Source organism: Planococcus citri, chromosome 2 (assembly GCF_950023065.1).
Source record: "Planococcus citri chromosome 2, ihPlaCitr1.1, whole genome shotgun sequence".
NCBI lineage: Eukaryota > Metazoa > Arthropoda > Insecta > Hemiptera > Pseudococcidae > Planococcus > Planococcus citri.
In genome coordinates, this window is record NC_088678.1 from 45986861 (window position 1) to 46011553 (window position 24693).

General features: G+C 33.5%; 1 protein-coding gene across 1 annotated transcript in view; it reads right to left on the reverse strand.

The window, feature by feature from the left end:
* The window catches only part of LOC135836103 (protein O-linked-mannose beta-1,2-N-acetylglucosaminyltransferase 1-like), a 104823-nt gene that overhangs the window by 51188 nt on the left and 28942 nt on the right, over positions 1–24693 (reverse strand). The window contains exon 2 of the mRNA XM_065350721.1: positions 16297–16413. The gene's annotated coding sequence lies outside the window, so the exon portion shown is untranslated. The remainder of the gene's footprint in view (positions 1–16296; positions 16414–24693) is intronic.

A 24693-nucleotide genomic window follows, 5' to 3' on the forward strand; every position in this document is an offset into this window, starting at 1 on the left:
AACATATCGTACAATTCTACTTAAATTGATTCGTTATTATGTACATTGTACATACATGATTATAGGAATCGTTTTGAATTAATTTTCTCCCCTCTTCGTCTCTCATCATCATTCTTACGAAAAAAAATAATCGCACAGCCCAATTCAGCCAAATAATACGTGTCTAAATCGATCTAAAGGGTTGCAAAGATGGCAATAGGGGCTGAATTTCATTTTTGCCCTATTTACAGTGTTTTTTTTCGAAAACTGTAGACACTGAAAATCCAATCGACTTTTGAGCCAAAAATAGGGTACCTATAAATCAAATTTCAGTTTTTTTCGTTCATGCGTTCGCAAACGATGATTTTTTTACGTATAAGGTAATCGTTGGAGAAAATTTTGGATTTGAACCGGCATGAAAAGATTTTGATAACACGTGCCTAAATCGATCGAAGGGTCGCAAAGATGGTAAATCCGAGTTTCTGGGTGCTGAATTTCATTTTCACGCTATTTACAACTTTTTTTTCGAAAACTGGAGAAACCAAAAATTTGCTGGAGGCTCCAGAACGGTTCAAAACCATTACCAGTCGACTCGGGAGGTCGAAAATAGAGCATAAACCAAATTTCAGCTTTCAAGGTCGATTTTCTAAAATTTTGACTTTTTTAAAAATTTTGGTCCAAATTTGAATTTTTAAAAATTTTTCAAAAATCGAAAAATAAATTTTAGCATCTGAAATTTTGGCTGGTGATATATTTTGGGGGTCCTCTTTCGATTCCTCTTTGTCCAGTTCAAAATTATTGTGCCTACTGCCTGTTGGGATACTTCCCTTGTAAGGAGTTGAAATTTCTAGGCATCCACTCATCCACGTGAGGGTCAAGGCGGTAAGAAGAGTGGTACTTGTTACTGGATCATCGAGGAGAAAGCATGAAAAAATTGCTCTAAATCGGAATACCATGCTTCAAAAGTTCAGACGAAGAAATAAGGCGCAGGCGAGGCGTGATGAAAAATGAATCACGTATTTACGGCAAACTGGTTATGCAATTTTATTAACATTTAAAAAATACTACAATTTGCGCGTGATGAAGATTCTAAAGGAAAATAACATTGCACAGCAACATTTGTCGAGTACGATTTTGAACCAAAATCATCATTTTTCAGATTAGATTGAAACGTCCTACTTTCAAAATAGACATTTTCAACGAGGGGTATCCCTCCTCAATTCTGGAGAAAGATGGAAAAAATGTCGAAATCGTGCGATATAGGTATCAAATTTACTATGTTGGTTTTCAAAAATGTTGAATACAAAATGACCATATTTTTTAGATTTGATTTATTATGATCCCTTCCCTTGTGCTTTCTTCATTCAAGCTAGTGCTCTTTAAAAGACTATTATAATGTGATGTAACAAAAATTGGCTTGTTTTCAAAGATATTTATGACGAATTTATGATCTGATTTTTTTTGATCCGGTCCCTACCAGTGCTCTTGTTCGTGTCTTCAGTGAGAGCAATAATGTATTTATGATTTATTTTATTACCCTCAAACTTGAAAATTATTGGAGTGGTTAATTTTCTATATAGTATCTCAATAGAGTCACAGAGCAGCCTTGGTATTTGTTTTTTTTTGGGGGGGAGGGGGAGGGGGAGAATTTGATAGAAATGTCGAAGAAGTTATATAAAATAACGTAAAAAATGTGTAGTAAACACTTTTAAAATTACAAAAAAAAATTACTGCCAAAAATTATTTTTGAGTGAATTTTTATAAGACCATTTTTTTCAAAATGGACTTTTTTTAAACATTGAGGATGGCAAGTGATTTTTAAGAAATAAAAACTTTTTCTCCCAAGTTTCAGTTGTTGATTAACTTCATTTACGTAGTGCTTTGAGAAGAACTCGTACATACATCCGTAATTCAAAAAACTAATGTTTTTTTTTTATTCAACATTAGCGCGTGGAAAAAGAAAAAGTAAACTTTATGCATGTTCGTCTTTTACAAACTCAATTTTTATTTCACTCTTGTAAGTAATCAGCTTGATTGTCTGTTGTGTAGAAAAATTTTCCAAGGTTTTTACAACTAAGTATGTTTTATCAATTTTCATTTTTCCGTTGTATGTATAGCTCATTCTTTTCATAACAAAAGTTGTACTACGAGTAAATTTTTCTATTTCAAAACGCAGTATTATCTTTTATTGTGTGTACTCGAATAGTGTGCCAGTAAATTGGCTATATTGAATTTTTTTCTGCAAGTTTAGAAAAAAAATACACGATGGAAATGTAATGAGCTAGTCAGAGAGAAATAAATAGGTAGTTGTAAAAAAAATTTGAAACATTTTGCGAAGTAAGTATACTTTATATACGAGCGATGGGTAATTTTTCAAAGCCAAAATGATAACGTACCTACTTTTTAGTTTGGTCAAATAATAGAGGTACTCGTATTTTCGCGACAAGACGATCTCCTTGTACAAAATAGAAACCATTTAGAAATATCCTAGGTACCTACCATGTGCTTAAAATCAACTCAAGGGCCAGAAGAAGTTTGATTCGAGTTTCTAGGTAGGAACTGAATTTAATTTTATCTTTTTTTATGGGATTTTTTCAGTACTGGAAAATTCAAAAATTGGCTAAAAGTTCCAGAATGACTCAAAAAATCATCAACCTATAGAAGATTGAAAATAATTAAGAGTTGAAATCAAAAATCCATCCAAAAAGACACTCAGTTCATGTTCATAAAGTGAAACCGCGATAAGTGCAAACTCAAGGGACCGGGAAAATTAGTGCACTTATTGAGTTTTTCACTTAAAAGGGTTTGCACTAAGCAAGGTTATTTTTTCGCAATTTGCACTCATCAAGGTGAATACATTACGGGACAAGTAACATAGGTACCTACTTTTTTTTACTCAATTTTGATGATTTTTCATTCGATTTTACGTTACCTACATCCATTTTATGCCAACTTTACCAGTTTTTCAATTTTACACGATTTTTTTTCACATTCTACTAAGTATTTTAGTGTGAATGTTGGAGGATTTTTTAGATATTTTCTACATTTTTTACTGTACATATTTTTCAAATTTTTAGATACTTTGGTTTGAATGATTTCTAATAAAACTTCGCCAAGTTCATTGTACTTATCGAGGTACTGTTGCAGTTATTGAGGTGAATTTACTCGGTAAATCGACTGTAGGGACCGAGGATTAATTTTGGTTGTATGTACTTAACGTGCATTTTCACTTATTGAGGTTGCACTTAACGCGGTCCACTGTACCAGCTTACCTCTCTCGTACGAATCCAAAGACTTACAGACGTTTTTCGAGACACCCTGTGTACTTTACTCAACTTGGCAGAAAAATATGAATTTCATCTGCAAAGTGTAGGTACGCTTTTAGTCGTAGTTGCAACAACGTGGCCCATTGCTACACACCTACCACCTTATATAGCGAGCGTGAGGTGGCATTTTAATAATAAATTCTATCTGTATTACGACGTAATAGAAACAGCGAGGTGCACAGAAGGTCTTTTAATGGTCAATGGTTTACTCTACTCTATGCATCCCCTCATCGTTTCATAAGAAGAGTACTCATTTCGTCCTTGTTCGATAATGGAGGGTGACTTCATTAAATTCCATTACGCTACGTTACCAACGTTATTTTCACCCTTTCGTCCGTCTCGCGGGGCTTTTTCTTACACTCACAAATATCGTCTACGCTAATCAAACTCGCTTATTTCTTTTATTCTTTCTTATTAGATTTTTTTTATTATTTTTTTATTACCGCTATTACGCGACGAATAAGCTACGCGGAAAAATTGAAAAAGTAAAACGATTATGAAAATTTTTTCAGATTTATTCTCACTGCTAGCAGACAGTTCGGCCCGTCGTTTTCAAAAATAATGTTCAATTTGTTTAGATACTATTAAAAAAATTTTAAATGAAAAAAGTTTACGATAGGTAATTAAAAAAGTTTCATTGTTATTCTTTGGATATACTTTAAAGAAACAATTTTTTTCTAAATTAAAGGTTTCCGTTTAGTGAAAAAAAATCTCAAATTGATATTAGATATGGTTTATTATTTTTTTTTTTGCAAAATTAAGTAGGTACCTGGTTATTTTTACCGCAAAAGGTTTTCGAGGAAATTATTTTTTGTGTGTGTAAGTATTCCTAAAGAGAAAGCCGCTCTAGGCCTATCTGAATGGTTCCTTCTTTTTTGTTTAAAAAGTGGAACTTGGATGAATAATCGGGGTGTCTCAAATCTCAAAAAGGAAATTCGCAGCTGGTGCAGGATTTTTGATATGATTTTAACACGCTTATTAAGGTAGGTAGAGTTTAATTTGGAAAATGGGAAATTATGATGCAAAATGCGTCCTTTACAACTATTCAGGGAATGTTGATTTCAACTGATTTTTTTTAGAAGGTGATTGTGAACCTATTCTGTCCATACTTGAGTTCAACTTCAACATGCCCTTTCAGCATGTCAACATGTATTTCATGCATTCTACCACCAGAGTGCAACACTTGTTTGTCAACTCTGAATTTCTTTTTAAAGGCTTGTTTATATTGGCCACAGAACGAGACTGTAAACTTTCCACCGAAAATCAAAGCTGCAGTAGTTGTAACGTAATGTAGTCGTATATGATGGCTATGGACAACATTCTGTAGTTTCTTACAGATTTTCAATTATTTTTGAAAATCTGCTAATTTTATGGAACGGATCCAGAGTTGTTCTGCTGCCAATATAAACAAGCCTTAAAACTTGTTTTTTTGAGACCTCGTTTTTTTTTGTTCTTTTCTATTATTTTGAGTTTTTGACCATAGAATTATCAAGAAATTTTAAAAAATGATTGTTTTTTTTACACAGATTTCACAAGAATCCACAATCTGAATTCTGGGACCCTGGCTGGATTGTCAGTTCATTTCTGATAAAGTAAAATCTAAAATCCATTCCTATAATCTACTACCCCAGTAGATTATGGATTTTCAATTTTAATCTGTTTACAATCTGGTAAAAAAGAGCAGCTGGATTTTCAAAAACTAGTTTTATATTATTTTTTGTAAAAAAAAAAGAAGGATTTCAACAATCCATAATCTAGATTATGCAAAATCCGTGTAAAAAAACATACTTTAAATCACTTATTTGATATCATAATATTGAAGAGTAAAAAAACGAGAAAAATTGGTAGATTTTAACTTGATAAGAAATTTTTTATTTTTTATTTTCACGAATTTACACACACAACGTTTCGGCACACAGTGCCTTCATCAGGTGATGAGAAAAGACTAACGCTAGTGGAATAATACGAGTACGATGAATCGAGTAAACGAGATAAAAATATCAATTGAAATGTACCAGAGCTTTATACGAGTCGAAGCCTGCCACATCGGTCTTTTTGTTGATACAATTCGGATTACTTAAAATATGTAGGACTTCGGTAGTTTTTCTCTTTTGCAAATTCCCACAACCCTTGTGTAGAATTTTAGCTTCCTCAAAATTAAATTTATGATTGTATTTAACAGCATGTTCCGAGAGAGCAGTATTAGTTTTTCCATTTCTAACATCCAAATTGTGCCTATAGAGTCTGTCACGTAGATGCTGTTTTGTTTCACCAACGTAATCAACATTACAGTTGTTACAGGTCACTTTGTATACAATATTACTCTGGCTCATGGGGGGAATTTTATTTTTAGTGTTAGAGAAAATACGTTTACAAAGGTTGTTCGAATTTTTATAAGCAAAAGTGATAGCAGAATCCTCCTGTCTACACAACATTTCTATTTTTTTAGACGTTTTTCCTGCATAGTTAATACTTACGAATTTTTTTGGTTCATTGACAGAGTGAGTAACAGAGGGAGTTTTTGGTTGAAAGAAAGCCTTTATTTGAGACTCTATCATTTTGAACGGATAATCGTTGGCTAAAGCTACGTTGTAAATTTCATCAATTTTTTCTTTATAAAAACAGGCATCGGAGAGACCAAGAACCCTGTCTATGAGATTTTTCAAAACGTTAATTTTTTGTTTAGCCGGTTGGAACGAATGAAAATTCACTAATCTCCCACTTGCTATGGGTTTGGTGTAGTGTTATAATACATACTTGATTTTTTAATGATTTTTTTAATCGTTATTTGATATCTGTCAAACATATAAAACATAGGTAGGTACCTCTAAAGGCAATGTACTTTTTGAATTCTATTTACATTTTTTCACTGAACAGAACAATAAAATCTAACAAAGTTACAAAGTACCAAAAAAGTCTGAAAAAAACAAAAAAAAAAACAAAAAAAAACAGAATCTGAAATCACATTCAAACATTAAAAAAAACGAAATTTGTTGTTTTAAACATGTTTTAAAAACGTTTAAAACAGGTCAAATTTTACACTTGAATTTGTTTAAACATACAAAAAAAAAGAGTTTTTTTTCCAACACTGCATTTTTGATGAGAGTTAGTTTCAACCCAGGCTGCATTGTATTTCTTTGTTGGTATCTATATTTCAAACTCACATACCTATATGGTACCTGAAGCCTCTGCTAAGCATGTGCGACGGAAAATTTGATGCTGGGGAAGATAATAAGCATTGCGAATGTCGTGGACTTCCAATAAGACCAGTATAGGGGTAGTAGGTAAACAATATTTCATAGTTAGATAATTACATATCTGTATTTTCTGAACTAAATTTTCGAATCGTCCTTGAAAAATGTTAATTAAAAATTCTTATAAAATTGTACACTATGGTTGCCTTATACATAAATATTAAATAAACAATCGATAATCTATCACGAGCTAGCATATCGATTCATAATGAAAATAAATAATCCAAGTTCGCGCCATTTGTTCTACCTATACTTATACACCATATTCGACTGTTTAATTATCGTCTTCTGGAATATAAAAGCTACGAGTTAAATTATTCAAACACCATGAAAACCTTGTCGATTAGGATATTTTCGAATTAATTCTTTTAAACGAATGAATCAATTTTAGGGCGCGCGACGTTAATAATTCAAAGGTGTTCTATGCGTATTAAGAAAAAGCATCGCGCGTACATAAAACAATGCGACAAAATACCAAGGGATGAATGTGAATACTTTATTCGTTTGATAATCGATCGAATTTTCACAATGAATTCAACAATATAGTTATTGGGCTGAGCTGGTCGGGCGACGAGACGCGAGACGTGGTTTTTATTGAAGCGCCGAGATTGAGATCAAATTGGCGCGAGCCATAAAAAGTAATTCACTTAACGGCTAAAAAACCGATTCATTTAAAGAGAGAATATACTATAAAACAACTGTCGCCGAATAAAAGCGATACGTTTGAAATTTATAAACACGGTGAAGCATTTAAAAGGAGAGAAAAAAAAATAAAAAAACGACGTGAAAATAAGAAAATGAGCTTTGAAAAGAATGCGTTTTTCTTTTATGTAACCAACGAATATAACGACTTTACGCGCCGGCAAAAGTTAGCTCGCGTATTTGTTTTCGAGCCGCGTAACGTCGATAAATTATGTATAAAAAAAGCTAAACATCGCCCCCCTATTATAATAGCGAATATAAAGTATGATATATAAAATTTTCTTGTAATAGAATGTCGTTATCAAGTTTTAAAACAACGTGTTATTTAACACAGTCGCTGTGTTATGCTAAGTTGAACATTTTCGCCTCCTCATCGCAATGCCATGCTACTTGCTACACTCTGCTACTATACACCTACTTCAATATAACTTCTGCGTATCTTCGCCAAATTTTCGTCATTTTCTCCTTATGGCGATGGTTATTGAAAAAATTTCCAGATTTTTTGCGTGTCCCATTATACGAAATGTAATAGGTATCACGATCCAAGTGATTTGTCGTTCGAAAATTGACTTCAAAATGAGCAAGATTTAATATATGCTAATAGGCTTATAAGAGTGTAGACTGTTACAAGTTTTTCCAAAATGAGCCTGAAAAAATAACGCGTAGTAGACGATCCACTTCCCTGCTTTAGAGCCGAATTTTTTCTTCTAAGAAAATTCGTTCGAGTATTTGCAATATATTAGAGGTACCAGAGCCTATGAAAAATGATTGGAGATTTCTTCAATATTTGTCATCATCTTACCCGAATTTGGAACCTATCTTACACTTGTAAATATGTAAGCATAAGCCAAATTAGCCTTTTCTATTCCAATTGCCCATTGTTCTTCCAATATTGGACATTTTCCCGCACCAATCAAGCCAAAAACCTACTCAGAATTCCATTATATTATATTATAGACATTTCAAAAAAATACAACTGAATCAAAAAACCTTTCCACATCTATAACCACAATCAATTGCGGAAGGCAATATTTCGCTATCTGAAAATTTCTATAAACAGATTATAATTTCGAATGAACACGCCAATTTCCACAAAACGATTTTACCTTAGGGAATCACAGTTATGTACTCTCCACCTTGTGCAATTCTTCTTTGGAACACGTTAAGTCGTCCACCATCTCCAGCTATTACGTCGGACAAAACGATTTTCACAACCCCATAATAATACTCGTACTGTGTAGAAGTGCACGACAAAAACGAAGGGAGACGTTAACGTCCAAAAATTGAATACCTCAAAACCCCTATAATCCCCTTAGCAACAACCTCATAACATATCGACATGCACTCGAAAAGCTTTTCAAGAAATATCAAAGCCCAATAAAACGGCTAATAAAAAAAAAGTCAAACTGCTCGACAAACTCGTAATAGAGCGGAGATTTAGGGATTTACAAAAATATGTAAAGTCATTTTCGCCACCATAAAAAGGTCGAATAAATATGCAAAATAAGCAGCTAATTCAAAATATAGAAACTCCCGAAAAAAAAGGATAACAGTAAACGGATTCGTAAAATTTGTAACTCGCAGATAAAACGTATTTATTACCCAAATACGACAGATCATTTCTAGCTCTTTTGATAAACATTTACCCCGATGAGATGATTTTTATACAGTACCTACTTTTATTTTCAGTGGGTGGGAAATATTGCGATCTTTACGCAAAGTGTTTTACTTTCTTTCTATTTATATCAGCGTTATGATCTGAAAAAATGCATAATGATTCAACTTATTCGAATTTCTCAGTTCGTCGTAACTCGTAAGTCTTTAAAAAAGTGCCCGAAGCGTGAGTTGGAAGTTCAGTTCTTCTTGGAAAAATCTTTTGTTTAGATAATTATGCATCACGTTGGCGTAGGAAATGAAAATCAACGAGTAGGTAACTCCTCAAGTCTCTCCTTAATAAGCTTTTTTTATTTGGAAGACAAGTATAAATACCTTCCCATGGTCAAAATTTAGCATGATAAAATTTTGTGCTGAGATTAAAATTTTTTTGAGTTCCTGAAATTTTGAGTTCCAGATTGAATTACCTAGGTACTTGACAATAAAGCTTGTTCAAAGGAGAAAAACTTCTGAACAATTTTTAAAAATTGCCAAAATTTTGGAAAGAAAATAATTTGCAGGAGATTCCTTGAACTGCTTAAAATAGCTCGAAACCGGCTTCCAATAAACTTGTATGGTCAAAAGTAGGATACCTCTGGTCCTCTGTGTTAAATTTTCCAGGAATACCGACAACTTTAGGAAGCTATAGACAGGTAGGCCAGTTACTCGCTAAGAGTCCAGATAGGTGGGTCAATGACAGTGAGAGTCCAGACAGACGGGCCAATGATCTTAAGAGGCCAGAGAAGCAGACAGACGATCTTGGGAAGCCATACGGATGAGCCAATGACTCTTTAAGAGGCCAGACAGGAATACAGATAATCTTGCGAGGGGTCATAAAGACGGGTCAATGACTTTAAGGAGCCAGACTGGCAGACATTCGACCTTGGACAGCCAGGTAGATACTCATACAACCTCAAGAGGCCAGACAGGCAAACAGATTACCAGAAGAGGCTGGTTTGGTGGATCAGTGAAAATTTCAGCTTTCTATAATAATTTGATCAGATTTTGATTTTTTTCATGGAAAATATGCCAATTTTAAGTTTTTGAAAATTCGTCAAAAATCGAAAAATGAAATTCCGGATCTTGAATTTGGACTGGTGGTGTATATATGGATGCTGTTTCAATCGAATTTTATTTTCAAATTTCAGTCCCTTCGATTTTAGTATTGGACAAAGCCCCTTCAATTTTTGGGACCATCAACTTGTTTGTCTGATTTTTTTTAGCTTCTTAACTTAAAGGTATCTAACCTACCTAGATAATGACCTGTATTTATATCTCAAGTTGACAGACCACTCATTAAGCAATGTGCATAAATATATTCTGCATTAATGTTCCCAAAATATCTATGCAGAAAATTTAACAATTTCGAAATCAAACCTACCCCAGTCCTCAGTAGTAAAATTTTTTCATTCGAATAATTCACCCAACAAGTAAAACATAAGTTCAAGTCTTCAGTTTAATCGTCTATTATGCAAAAATCGTAATCGTAAAACATTCTCGAATACTTAATTAGATAAATCGGTTATAAAAATTTGCACCCATAAAAGAAAATTCAATAATTTATAAGACACGAATATCACTTGAGATTTATTAGGCTGTAAAAATGAAATTCTCCTCTTTACTACTTAACCTATTAAAAGAGAGAAAAAAAACCTAAAAAATTTAAAACTTTTTTTCTTCTTCTTCTTCTTCTTCTTCTTATGACACATCTATATCATAAAGTTGAGTTTTTTACGCCCAAAAATTTATTACCCACTTGCAAGGATGTTGCCGATTTATATGAGGTTGGATACAGAAAAAAAATGAATGCTATGTTGCCACAATAAACGTATAATTTTGATGATAACGTAAAGACGTAAAAGTTTTTTTTTGTAAAAGTGGAAGCTTTTTTACAACTTTTTGCTTTGGTAAAGTGAAAGGGGCATCGCATCGCAATAATTTGCAATTCGTCAAAATTATACAAAGAAGCATTCTGCAGATATGGAGGAAAATTTTTCATACTGAAATCTATGTGCTCTTTCTCTTTCCAGAACGAATGTGTGAATTGTAAAAATCGCAGCATTGAAAATATGAGTACGAGTAAGTCACATTTTCCGCATTTTTACGTACGTATCCATAAATAATGGTAATTTTTACACGTCGTTTTATTTCATTACAACTCAACGTTGCGTGAATATGACATTATCTTTGAATTTTTTTTTTTTAGGTACCTCGAGTAATTTTATTTTATATGCGCTTTTTACCGCAAAATTGTTTTAGATTGTACCCTCTCAAGTTATACAGTGCGGATTTGATATTTAATAAATTTCAAATTATGCGCTTTCGCAGGTCACAGAGTTTTCGCCTGAGTACCTTCGTATTATCTCATTTCATTAATATCATTCCTTACGCCTTTTGTGGTTACAATTTACTTTTTTTCCCCTCGTTTTTTTCACGTATGAACTTTGATTAAAAAAGGAGTCACGGTAGATGAAAAGTTTCCCCCGACGTTGAGAGTTTTTGATTCGTATGATTATATTTTTTATTTGAAAGAAAAAAAGTTACAAGAATGGTCAAACTAATTGATGAATTTATCCGTCGGGAGAATTTCTACACCTAAATGATATGATTTTAAATATCATTACGAAGGGATACCCTTGTAAAAGGTATTAATTTTCCAAGTTGTTCGAGATTTAACGTAATAGATGGTGATAAGTAAGGTTTTTACGACCATGGAGTAAAGCCAAAAAATTAGCTTTAGCTGTAACGTTGTACAAATATTAATGGGACGAATTATACCGGATCTAAGAAGCGGTTTTTTTCTCCAGGCCTTTAGGATTCGTGTGTAACGAAGTATATGTCAGATATAAAATCGATTAATGAAATTGGCTGCATGGTTTTCTATCGAGGATACTTCCGAGTAATACTAAATGAATTGATACCTACATCATAGCGAAGCGTTCGTTTCCCTTTTTGAAAACCCATCATTTTGAGCCTTTACGAGAAAAAATTTGATACAATTTTTTTACTCTTTGAAATTCTTAAGCTGAACTACGAGGATAGACGATTGCTTGGATTTTGGTCGAATTTTCTTTCTGACATTTTGCCAGAAAGGAAATACGCAGAGTTGTTACAGTCTATGGACTTGTTACAGAGATTGGGGGGATTACGCGGCATGAAATTTACTTTGTGGTCATAGGAATATATTTAGCAATTTTCATACATTTTACTCAATTTTCATTACTCTTGAGAGTGTTTTGATGTCCAAATTCTCAACCAAGCTTATATACGTAAATTTTTTCTTGATGTGTTTTTTTTAAGCATTACAAGTTACAGTAAATTCTATCAGAATTCAGTACCCTATACCTTTTTTCAATAATTTCCTTCTACATGTTATTATCAAACCAAGTAGGTACCTATATAGGTACATGAAATAGCAGAACATTCCAAACACGCGGGTCTCCTAATATGCGATGTTTAGAGTAGGAACATCGAATACTTACACAGGTATTATCTACTAACATAATGCAGACCAAAGTTATAAGTGTTGTAATAATGATGGCATTAACATGTTCCAACATAGGCTAGCTTCATTAAAGAAACATTACCGGTAAATTTGAATCGTTAAAGTAACGTTTCTCAATTATCTACACTCGTAGCAAATGAGTAATTATGGATAAAATTTTTCAAACACCCGTCCATTGTAAATATAGTAGGTAAATTTAGCTACCTACCCCTACAAAGACGAAATTTTCTTTGAAAACAGCACACTATCGCCACTTTGTCGAAGACGCGCGGCACCAAGGTTGCATGTATTAATTGTTTTTACGTCTTCCCGTATCGCCTAAGTAAAGGTATAAAATAACCGAAGTAAGTTTACAGAATATACGTGCTATTTAGGGTGCACCTGTGGTGTCGTAAAGTACGCGTAAAATAACGTTATGTCTTTTTTACACTCTAATTTTGTTTATTTTGTACCTATAAATGTTCTCTATTCTATATAAGAGTACTCTGATGTGTAAGTCTAAGTACAGCTAAAGCTTTACTGCGAGGTGATAAAAATTGCCAATCATTTTATCTAATAATTGTGTTGTCGTCTTGGGAATTCATTTTTTTTTTCGGTTATTGTGTAAGTAAGTAGGTATTATGACAGGATCTTCAATCGAGACTCCCGGGGTAATTATATAACTTAATCGATTATTTAAACTCATTGATGCGTAAGTTTGTTGATAGTTTAAAGCTAAAAGGAACAATGACGTTCATGCAGAAAACTTTCTCAATTCTAATAGTTCAAAAAGTGTAAAACATGGATAATTTTTTCTGCATTATTTTCATTGATCGTTTCGTTTTTTATGCTGTTGCACAATACAGCACGGTTGGTCATGGAGGTAAAGATGAATAATTTCTTTCATGTGGAAATATTATGCGGGGTGAATTTAGAATTTTCATGCCCATATAGGTAGGAAAAAAACTGCTGCCCCCGCCCCTAAAAAAGAATCGTTTACCAGATTTTTAAATTTTAGAATGCACGCTAAGAACTTTTAAAAATGTTGCTATGTTAAAATTTTTGGCTTTTTTCCATTATTTCATTTGAATTTTAAAAAAAAACAAGATGCAAAGACTATTAAATAAATGTTAACAGGAGAGGTGAAAGTGGATGATGATACAATAAGTCAATTTAACTATAAGGTAGAGTGGGGTAATTGCAAAAACGGGGTAATTGCAAAATTGTGACCTCATGCTAACAAATATCAATTTTCTGGTTGTGCCAACAAGGGGGTGTCGAAGCAACAACCTTTACCGATATATTCACCTGGTCACAACTCGCGGGGTTCAACTTGTCGCTCCGTAGCAAACACTTTTATCAAAACATGTTGAAACCACTCATAAGTAAAGTGAGAGGTGTTTTTTTTATAAATGCATGTGAAATAGAAAAAACTGTCGATTTATCTGGAATTTTCACGATTTAGGGTCATGAAGGATTAAAGTTTAAGGTGAGATATCGCAATTTGAATTTTTTTTTTCATTTTGGCCGTAAATTGCGTTTTTGCAATTACCCCAGAAAAAATCGACTCGGGGTAATTGCAAAAACGATTTTTTTTTTTCATTTCTGCACTTACCACAAATATTTTTTTGCCCTAAATAATTTGAAAATGGTTCGAAATTACAAAAAAAATAAACTTCCACGGTCACTTGATGATTTACATGTTAGAGAAGTGATTAACAGTTTTACTGAATTTTTAAATTATTGCTCCTTTTCAATGTTTTACTAATATATTTGACGAAAAATGTATTTCTATGACAAGTTTTTTACATAAAAAACATCAAAAATGATCAATAGTTGATTTTTTGTTCATTTTAGCGAGTTTTTAAAAAAATAATTTTTCAACATTTTTTCACTCCCCTAAAAATTTTTTTGGGAAGTGGAAAAGTTATCGAATTTTTTACCGAATCAAGACCACGAATAGATCAAAAGTTAGCAAATGACACGTAGAATACAGTGAGTGTGTTGAAAATTCAAAAAAATAAAAAAATAAAAAAAATATTGCCCACTTTTGCATTTACCCCAACATGGGGTAAATGCAAAAGTCGATTTTCAAATTTTCAAATTGCAATTTTCTCCACGATTTGTGGACCAAATTGTACCAAAATTTTACCATTGATAGAGAACCCCCTGAAGTATAAGTGGTACAAATTTCAGCTTCATCCGTGCAATAGTCTTCTCACAGCGCCCTCTCAAAGTGTCACTAATCAAAAAGTGCTTTGCAATTACTCCACTCTACCTTACAAAATTGTATCTATTATACGGACTGATTTTACACCTACTAGTTTTGTCATTTTCAAATTTCAATAGGGGGGTACGTAGATCTATAGATAATCTTGAAAAAATGACACTGGCATTTTTTCTAGCGTTTGAAAAGTGCAACTGATCTATCTATGATTTTTTTTGGAAGATATTGTTCAGTCAGCATTTTTTTTTCTGACAAAGCTCTTAAAGAAATTTAGGATTGTGAAAAAATATCACGATACTATAAATTTTTGGGTCTGACTGGCGGGTGTGAAGCTGAGATATATCACCTCTGCTAACTCACCAGTACTGGGATGATTCGTTTGTAACAAATATGGAGCAATTCAGCAATAAGCACAACCCTTAAAATTCGACTGTTGAAAGCGCTGGTCTTCTCAGTGTTCCTGTATGCATCAGACTCTTGGAACATTTGCAAAGGGGATTGGCAACTGATTGATGTGATGGAAATGTGGTGCTGGAGGTAGCTGCTGAGAGCCCCTTGGGCAGCAAAAATAACTAGGTAACACCTCAATACTGAGAGAAATTGATGTGACCAAAATACCATCTGTGGCGGTCCTTACATTAGTCGGATACTCAAGTAAGTAGGTACTTCGTACAGTTTAATAAGAGTGGATGGCATGAAGAAAATATTTGTGCAAGACAGAGTAGAAGGAGCTGGAGCGAGAGGTTGATCGTCAACCCAGTGGACAATACGTCTCACCTCCCCCCTTTCCGAATCCCCGAATAAAAATCAATCAGTGGAATACCTGTACCAGGGCTGTGGGTCCAAAACGACCCCGAAAGTGGAACCGATTAAATCTGGATTCAAATCCAATTCCAAAACCAAAATCATCATTTCTCTTGATCCTGAAAGGCCAAAACCAAAAATCCCCGGAACAGATATAATTTTGATTTTTGAACTCAAAACAATCTTGAAACTGAAACAAAATCGTTTTGGTTTCGTGATTTCAAATTTTCTCCCAATTTGATTTTGATAAATTGTCATTTTACATCTTTCATCATCTTTCATTCCGATTATAATAAAAATTACTAGACAAATTGATTAAAATATTCATTTAAGACACTAAACTAATTAGGTACCTACACCATCGGATTCCCCATGTCAAAACCTCACATTTTTTAGACTCCTTGCAGCCTTCAGGGTTCATCAGTCAATTTGGGTTTAAAATTGGTTGAAATGAAAATCCTGAAACCGGAACCAATTCATCTATTAGGAACCGAAACAATTTTTTCAATCCCAAAACCAACCCCTAAACTGAAATAAAAACTTAGAAGAACAAAACTAAAACAAATCGAATCCAGAATTGAATAAATTTTGATCCTGAAACCGAAACCTATCTAATCCTAAAATCGTTTCGGATCCACAGCTCTTAACCGTACCTACCCACAGTCCACACCTATACCCAATAAAACTATTTTGAACCCATCAGTCTCCCAGTAGATCAGGTACTAGATACAGGTATCCCACCTGTACCCGATTCACTGAGAAGCCGTACCAATACCCATACCCAAAAACGTTCGAACTTCGAAGCCCTGAATGCATCAATAAGTTTAAAGTATGTACTAGTATAGTAATGAGATAACTCCGACTTACGTTTTACATTTTGGCATCAGAATATTGAAAAGTCCATCTGTAAGAAATGAGATCTGCTTTTCCAATTCTTCAAGCGATGAAGAAAATTCAGGATCGCTTGATCAAAAGTTTGAATACCTGAAAGCACCAAGATAAATACCAAATTGACATATTAATGAAAGTATGTCATGTCAATGTCATGTCATGTCACGTTACAAATATGCCCATAAAAAATTATTACAGTGGCAATAATTGTCAAGAAGATTTGAAAATTTCATTTTTTAAGGCTGAGGGAAAATACGAGTAGATGTGGGAGGTGAATTTCTGTGACTCTGAATAACTCTTCTAAAGATTACTCCATTCCTTAAATCCTCTTCTCATTGACAATAAATCTCTCATTTCTCACCATATCACTAACGCTTCAGGTATAATTATGGTTAGTATAGGCAAGGCAAGATACCTATATATCCACATTATGTCTTCGTTAACCAAAATTGAACTGCAGAGGTGTTTTTTCCCCATTTGGAAAATACCACCAAAAATATTTCAAACTTTAAGTGAGTAGGTTTGTTCTATCCTACGATTTATTCTTTTTTAAAACTTGATGTTTGCACTTGAGGAAAAATTTACACCTTGTAAACAGACAAAAAGCCATAACGTATCGCCTACTTATTCGCTTGAAAAAGTAAACAGAATAAGTCCCCATTTCGGAATCGTAAAGGCGAACAATGAAGAAAGCAAATTACACCACATAACATCGATCCTTTCTGTAGACAATTTACTGCGTACATATCTTGTATACCTACCTAGTACCTACCTACTCTTTACGTTGTACAAAAATCACCTAAAAAATTCTCCACTTCGAGGACTTCTTATAGGGTACTTATGATTTCGTGAAAACCCTCCAATGTAGGTAGGTATATTTTTTATTTTCGATATAATATTGCTTCTTTACAAGTCACCTATCACACTTGTCAGTAAATATAAGTCTTCATTTACAATAAGTAAATTATTTTTAAAAAATACATTCGCGAATCTTCCCTCTTTTCCCTTGCTTTCAACTACATACATTACCTCTTCGACATGGACATTTGATTGGAGCCAGGAAATATACTTATAGGTACCTACCTACATATTAAATATAGACTCGATTTAGCACAATACCTACGCGCTAATATACCGGTAATGAATATCAGTGGAAAATAAATTGTTCACAATTAAAAGGGAAACACTATATTCTAATCATTTTAGGTAGTTTGGGCTGTTAATGCAGTAAACTATTCACCCATTGGGGGTTTATTTCATTAGGACTGTCGTTTATAAGTACGCTAGATTGATTGTTATCCGTCGTAATGTAAAACGCTCGTAATTAACGATGTAGAAGTTTAATAATCCCTCTAGTTCTGAATCCTCTCACTCCTTATATATATATAATTTCAACTTATACACTACACCATCCTATCGTATCCTATCGTCCGCGTCTTTGTGTATTAATTTCATTTCACTCTTTGGCGCTAATAATTCTGCGAGAAATCTTTATAAAACTGAAATTAAAATTTCGTCGGTTCCGTTAAAAATTAGTAATTCTTATCAACATTTAAATTGGAAAATTCAGCTGGGTTTATCTACAACAGCATCGTCGTCGTCGCGATGAATATGCAACGAAGAGATGAAAATCCTTCATCGCGATGCTGATGCTGTGTGTGTGTTGTGTTGTGTTCTGTGATGCGGTATTTTGTGCAAGAAAATATACATACTATTTAGGTAGGTACCTATCTATGTAACAACGTGCTACAATGTGACGATTTGACGGTATGCGTAGGTATGGTGGTTTCAGACAAATATTTTGATTGAAAGGTTCTACATCTACATATGTTTAACCCTCAGATGGGGGTTGTTGAACAAAGTAATTTTTATTCCTCGTGTATAACCAACCGTGTACGATTTGATTCCGTGTTAGCAAGTAGTGAGCTGAGCACATCTCGTGTGGTGTCGTATAGTACGAGTAGGTAGGTAGGTAGGTACGTACGTACGTATATTCCTACACAATGTCGGGTGCGTAAAAATTATACATCATGACGTGTATCGTATCTTTAGATATAACTTTTGGGGCTATATTTCATATACGTACGTATTTGGCGAAAAGGCGAAAAGGCCTGTAATTAGGGTGTTCATTAACTATGCTACGCTTTTTTCGCCTGTAGACCTGAATATTACATAGTTTATATTATCAAACCGTAACATTATTGCGAGCACCTCTAACCTACCTAGCAAACCTGTACAACGTCGCAAATATCTTTAGTACCCGAAAATTATTCGCCGTTTTAACCTTTCTTCGTGACGATGGTGGCGTATAACGATAAGAAATTAGGATATATTTTTCAACCAAGTGGAGGCGAAATGAAATTGTGGAAGTCTTAGATATAAGATAATTTTCTCTTTACTTTTAGCAAGACAGATTGGAGAGGATAGAGAGAGGGTTACGTGCGCAGTCGGATCATCAGTACACGTCAGTTAAAATGATAGATTTATAATAGAAATGGAGAATATTTAAATTATTCGCGAAACGTAAACTCAGCCCTCAGTCTTTCTCACTCGAACTCCATCATGCGTGCTTTTATCTTATTTTGGAAGATTTTCGAAACGATAATTAAATAAGAACGCAGCCTACCAGTTCTGGGTTAACCGGATGTTATTACGATGTTCCGAAATTTGTCGGAAGAATTAATTAACTCAGACGATTTAACGCGGCCGCATTTATGTGTATAGTATTATTAGTCTACATCTTTGGTTTTGTATTATGCCTAGGTACATATAAGCAATATAAGGGATGTTTCAGGGTGGAAGTGTAAGGTCTTCTATTCATTAAGACTATGCAACACTTGCTGAATTTATGTATGTGTGGTTGTCTAACCTTCATGTTGCAGGAGTAAAGCTGTAAAGACAGTTAATTTCAGTTTCCATTTCTCGGTCAGTATAGAAATGAAGAGAATGGTGTTTGATCATACAGAAATCATTTAATATCTACTCGAACCAAAAATTAAGTGGCATACTCGGATTTTCCTCAGTTTTTTTTTCATGAGCTCTCTTTAATATGGTCTACTTCACTGCGTTAAGGACTTCGATCTCAGAATTACTTAAATTTGGAGTTAATGTGTCAAATTAACATATTCGAAAAACTCAAAATTGATTTTTCGTATTAGAGCTTATTAATCATCAAATCATCATTATGAAAACAAAATTTGAGGGAGATCATTTAAAATTTCGAAGAAATCCAGACGAGGTTTCTTTTATGCTTCCTTTTTAACAGATTATAAAATTTTAGAATGAGATCTAGATACCTTTAAGGGCTCAAGGCCCAACATTTTGGTGAAAATTGAAAAAATTGCCCAACTCTATGTCGACATAAAATGCCTTATTTATATAGATATGAATGGTACCCAGTAAAATGAAACAATTTACGACCATTTCGAGTTATTTCACTCATAATTTTTAGTCTTCATGTTGTATAGCTTCAATTTTTAATGCTTCTTATACTTCCTAAACAAGTTTAATTTTATAATGAAATGATAATTTTTTTTCCAAGTCAAAAAATTATGCCAAAAGTTTTCCATACTTAGTTGAAAAAAAAGTGAATGAATTTTTTCCAATTTTTCGGTAAGAATTTTTTCAAAAAAAAAAACAAAACTTCCTCAATCCTCATGCATGCCAGCAATGCCATTCTCCCTGCATACAGATTCCACAGTTTGAAAAATCATAAAATCAACGCTTTTTTTCAAATTTTTTAAATTTCTGTGCCAAAATACCGTAAATAAACCAATTTTAAAAAAAAACTTTATCCCCTTTGTTCCTCAAGCATATTTCACCTGAACAAAGCACTCTCAAGTTGAAAAACAGAAGTTGCATACTTTGCTTGAAAGTTGATTTTTATGTACGAAATCATCATCGTCCACAAATTTGTTCACAGGTACCCGGTAAGTATATCTATCAAATACTCAGAAAGATGATAAAATTTTCTCATTACAAACCTTTCAACGACTACAAGACGACTAAACCCCGAAAACTTAATTTATCCTCCGAAATAAAAACATTCGGGAAGTGTCTAAACGTGTATCTGTTTTCATAAAGCAGTTGACAAATTACAAATACAGCTCTTCGCACTCGGTGTCTTGACGATATATGAACGAGACGATCTAGCTGCGTTCAAAATAAATACGCCGGATTATTAATTTAAGACGCGAAACTTGGCAAATTGTATTATGTACGGCGACATTGATTAATAAAAACTTAATACCACGTACTTTATATTAAATTACAATTTTCGAATACACTATATATACTCCTATGTACATTCATCCGTATTCTTTGATAATATGTACCACGTACATGTACATACACACTACACAGCACCTACTATGTTTCGAGTAAGATAAGCGAGTCCAATAAACCCCCTCCCCCTTCCTTGCACCCACAAACAAGTCGAATAACACAAGAGGGGGAAAAAAAGAAAAGAAGTTCACGTCTCGGTAAATCCATATTTGTAATATAATAAAAAGTTTATGCGTGGAATTAGAAAATGTTTTAAAAAGTAGTTATTCTTGTAAAAGTTACAAAAACACGAAAGTTTCCCATTTCACAAGCAAGAGACGCCGAAAGAAACAGATACATACGCAGGTATACGTAAAACGTATTATACTCGGTACGACGAAGGAAGCTGAAAAAAGCTTATATTCTAGCGTTCGTCGTCGACTCTGGTTTTACGTATACTGTGTAAGTAAGTATATGAAATATATCTACGAGAAGACCACCAGCGTATATTATACTTTTTACGAGGGTGAAAATTATAACCAAGGTTCGGCGTTATTTAAAAAAAAAAAAATTACCATCGAAATTTTTGACCGTTCGAAAGCTAGGGTTACGTTAAATGAGGCCAAAAAATATGTACCAACGAGGAAATTACTTTTAATCATAATATAGTAATACCTACATATTGCGGAAGTCTACTAGCAAACGTTATTCATAATTTTGAAATTTCATTAAATGGCGCTGGATGATATCATTTTCCCAAACCAGTATGAGTGCCTGTCGAGTGCCTAATACAAATATATCTACACCAAGAAGGATTGAATTATGGGGCAACATTTAAAAAATTATTTTTGATTAGGTAGGTGCCTAAACACAAAAAAATAGATATTTATATTTTTAGACATTTCCAAAATTAAGACATTTTGTGGCTCCTCAGGCGAATTTATACATTACAGGTCGTGAAGAAACAGTTTGTTTTTTCTCCATTTATTCTCGTACCCAAGTTTTCCAAGCGGTTTTTATCAAGAAAAAATTCATTTTTTTTATTGAAAAACACTTTTTGAAGTAGGTATTCCAACTTGGGAAAAAATTTTCTGAGGTCAAAAATATCCAAAAAGATATCCACTAAGCCATCAAATAGATGTGTATAAAATTCACCCTTCGATTTTTGGAAATTTTAAAAAAAGTTAAAGCTCCCTTTTTTTCTGCAAAAAATTAAAATTTGATCTCAAATTGAAGTAAAAAGTTAAAATTCAGTTCATACCATTTTTTAATCTCCCGAATCGATGAAAGGTGGTTTTGAATCATTTTGAAACCCACCGTGGATTTCTATACTTAACAGTTTTGAAAAAATTGCCACAAAAAAGTTCTAAATAAAATTCAATAATATCACACAAATTCTGATTTACGGTATTCGTGATCATTTTGCTCATTTGTGGCGATCATTTTGCTAAAAAAAATCCGCCTGTAGTCCCCACAATGCGACGGTTTGAACCACCAACAGTCGATTCAAGAAGTCGGAAATTGGATGAAATCAGATTCATTTTACCGACTTTGCCGTGAAACGGAAAAGTGAGGTATTGTATTTGTCATGATGGTTCAAGAATTGGGTGGGGGTGGGTTTTCTTGACGTTTTGGAGTGTGCTGATCACGATAAGACGTATGGCGCAAAACGAGATAAGTTTACATATATATTTATTTATACAGGGTGTTAAATAAAGCGTGGGCAATAATTTCACAATAGATGCAACTCGAGTAGACGAGCAAAAAACGTTATTATGATAAGTTGCCTATCTTGTAAAATGAAGGCGCTACGTGCTCCGCAAAACTCGAAATTTACCAATTTTGAAAAATTCATCATAAATAAGAAAACGTTTGAATCATTTAAGTGATGTCCCTAACCCATAGTACTCGAGTGGACGAACAAAAAAAGTTATTATGACCAATCGCCTATCTTCAAAATTGAAGGGGCAAACTTGATTCAAAATTTCCAAATTTCGAGTGCCCCAAATTTGAATTTTGAAATTGTGCGGGCCCCTTCAATTTTGAAGATAGGCAATTGGCCATAATAACTTGTTTTGTTCGTCCACTCGAGTACTATGGGTAAGGCGCATCATTTGAATGATTCAAACATCTTCTTATTTTTGATGAATTTTTCAAAATTGGTGAATTTTGGTTCAAAAATGAGGTAATTTCTTCAATACGCAGACAGTAAGAAAATGTTTGAATCATTCAAAGGATGCCCTTAACTCATAGTACTCGAGTGGACGAACAAAACAAGTTATTATGACCAATTGCCTATCTTCAAAATTGAAGGGGCCCGCACAATTTCAAAATTCAAATTTGGGGCACTCGAAATTAGGAAATTTTGAATCAAGTTTGCCCCTTCAATTTTGAAGATAGGCAATTGGTCATAATAACTTTTTTTGTCCGTCCACTCGAGTACTATGGGTTAGGGGCATCACTTGAATGATTCAAACGTTTTCTTATTTTTGATGAATTTTTCAAAATTGGTAAATTTCGAGTTTTGCGGAGCACGTAGCGCCTTCATTTTACAAGATATGCAACTTATCATAATAACGTTTTTTGCTCGTCTACTCGAGTTGCATCTATTGTGAAATTATTGCCCACGCTTTATTTAACACCCTGTATATAAATACACGTACCTAGTACCTTGTGGTGCCCGGGTCTTTTATGGTAATTGTGGTGCCCGCGTACATAGAGGATCACATATATATGTATGATAAAGGTGTTTTGGTGCAGTTTGGATTTTTCATCATAGTTAGTCATAGAGGTGCCCGATACATAAACTTGGTACTTGTGGTGCCTACCTCAAAAATTTTTTTATCACCTTAAAGTGCATTTCACTCGATTCTGCATCGTTTTATATAAAAAGACCTTGTGGTGCCCGATTTGGGCGCCACAAGACCAAAACCGGGCACCACAATGACTACGTATACTTAAAACGGGCACCACAATGACTAAGTTTAAATCTATAGATATATAGGTATATCAATTTATGTATAAATTTGTGTCACGCTGAACTCAAAAGCTCCGAACTTTAAGTCGAAACTGATGATGGCAAAATATTGCTTTGATACTGAACTAGAGAAATTTTTAATTTGGTCGAAATCGATTCAGCCGTTTACGAGATATGAACGTTTAAGTGTGTTTCAACGTTATGGATAAGCAGAAATTTGTGTAAACCCTTATATCTCGCAAACGGCTCACCCCCAACAAACAGATGGGGTGGTTAGGGTGTCTAGGTTGCAGATTGGTGCGCCGGAGGTCGGGTGTTCGAATCCCGCGTGAGTCAAGAAGTGAAAATTTTTTGTCGATTTTTTTGTTAATTTTTTTGTTAATTTTATCCGTCCAAAATTTTTTTGCCATAAAAAATCAAAATTTTTCAAAAATTTCTAGTGTAATTTTTGTTTCAACAAACAACATTAAGTTTTTGGTAAATATCCAGTAACTTTTGATAATTTTTTTTTTTTGGTAAATTAATAGTAATTTTCAGTACATAAATAAAATGATTAGTTATTTTTGGTGAATTACTGGTAATTAAAGTTGGTCGAAAATTTTGGTAAATTGCTTGGGTAATTTTTGTTTTGGTAAATTAATGGCGTAATTTTTGGTAAATTGGTATTCCAATTGGTAAATTTTCGTAAATTGCTGGGGTAATTTTCAGTTTTCCAATAAAGTTGGTTGAAAATTTTGATAAATTACTGAGGTAATTTTTGGTAAATTGGTAAATTTTATTAAATTGCTGTGGTAATTTTTGGTATTGTTAAATTAGTGGGGTAATTTATTTTGTTGAATTGGTATCAACCTTTGGAAGTAAATTACTGGGGTAATAAAAAATTGGTAAATTAGTGGGGTAATGTCTGGTAAATTACTGAGGTAAATGTTGGTAAATTGCTGGATGCTGGTGTTATTTTTTTTTTTTTTTGGTAAATTGGTAAATTTTGGTAAATTGGTAAAAACCTAGTGCAGTAAATTACTGGGGTAATTAACATAAAAGTCGGTAAAAAATTGGTAAATTAGTGAGGAAATGTCTGGTAAATTACTGAGGTAAATGTTGGTGAATTGCTGGGGTTATTTTTGGTAAATTGG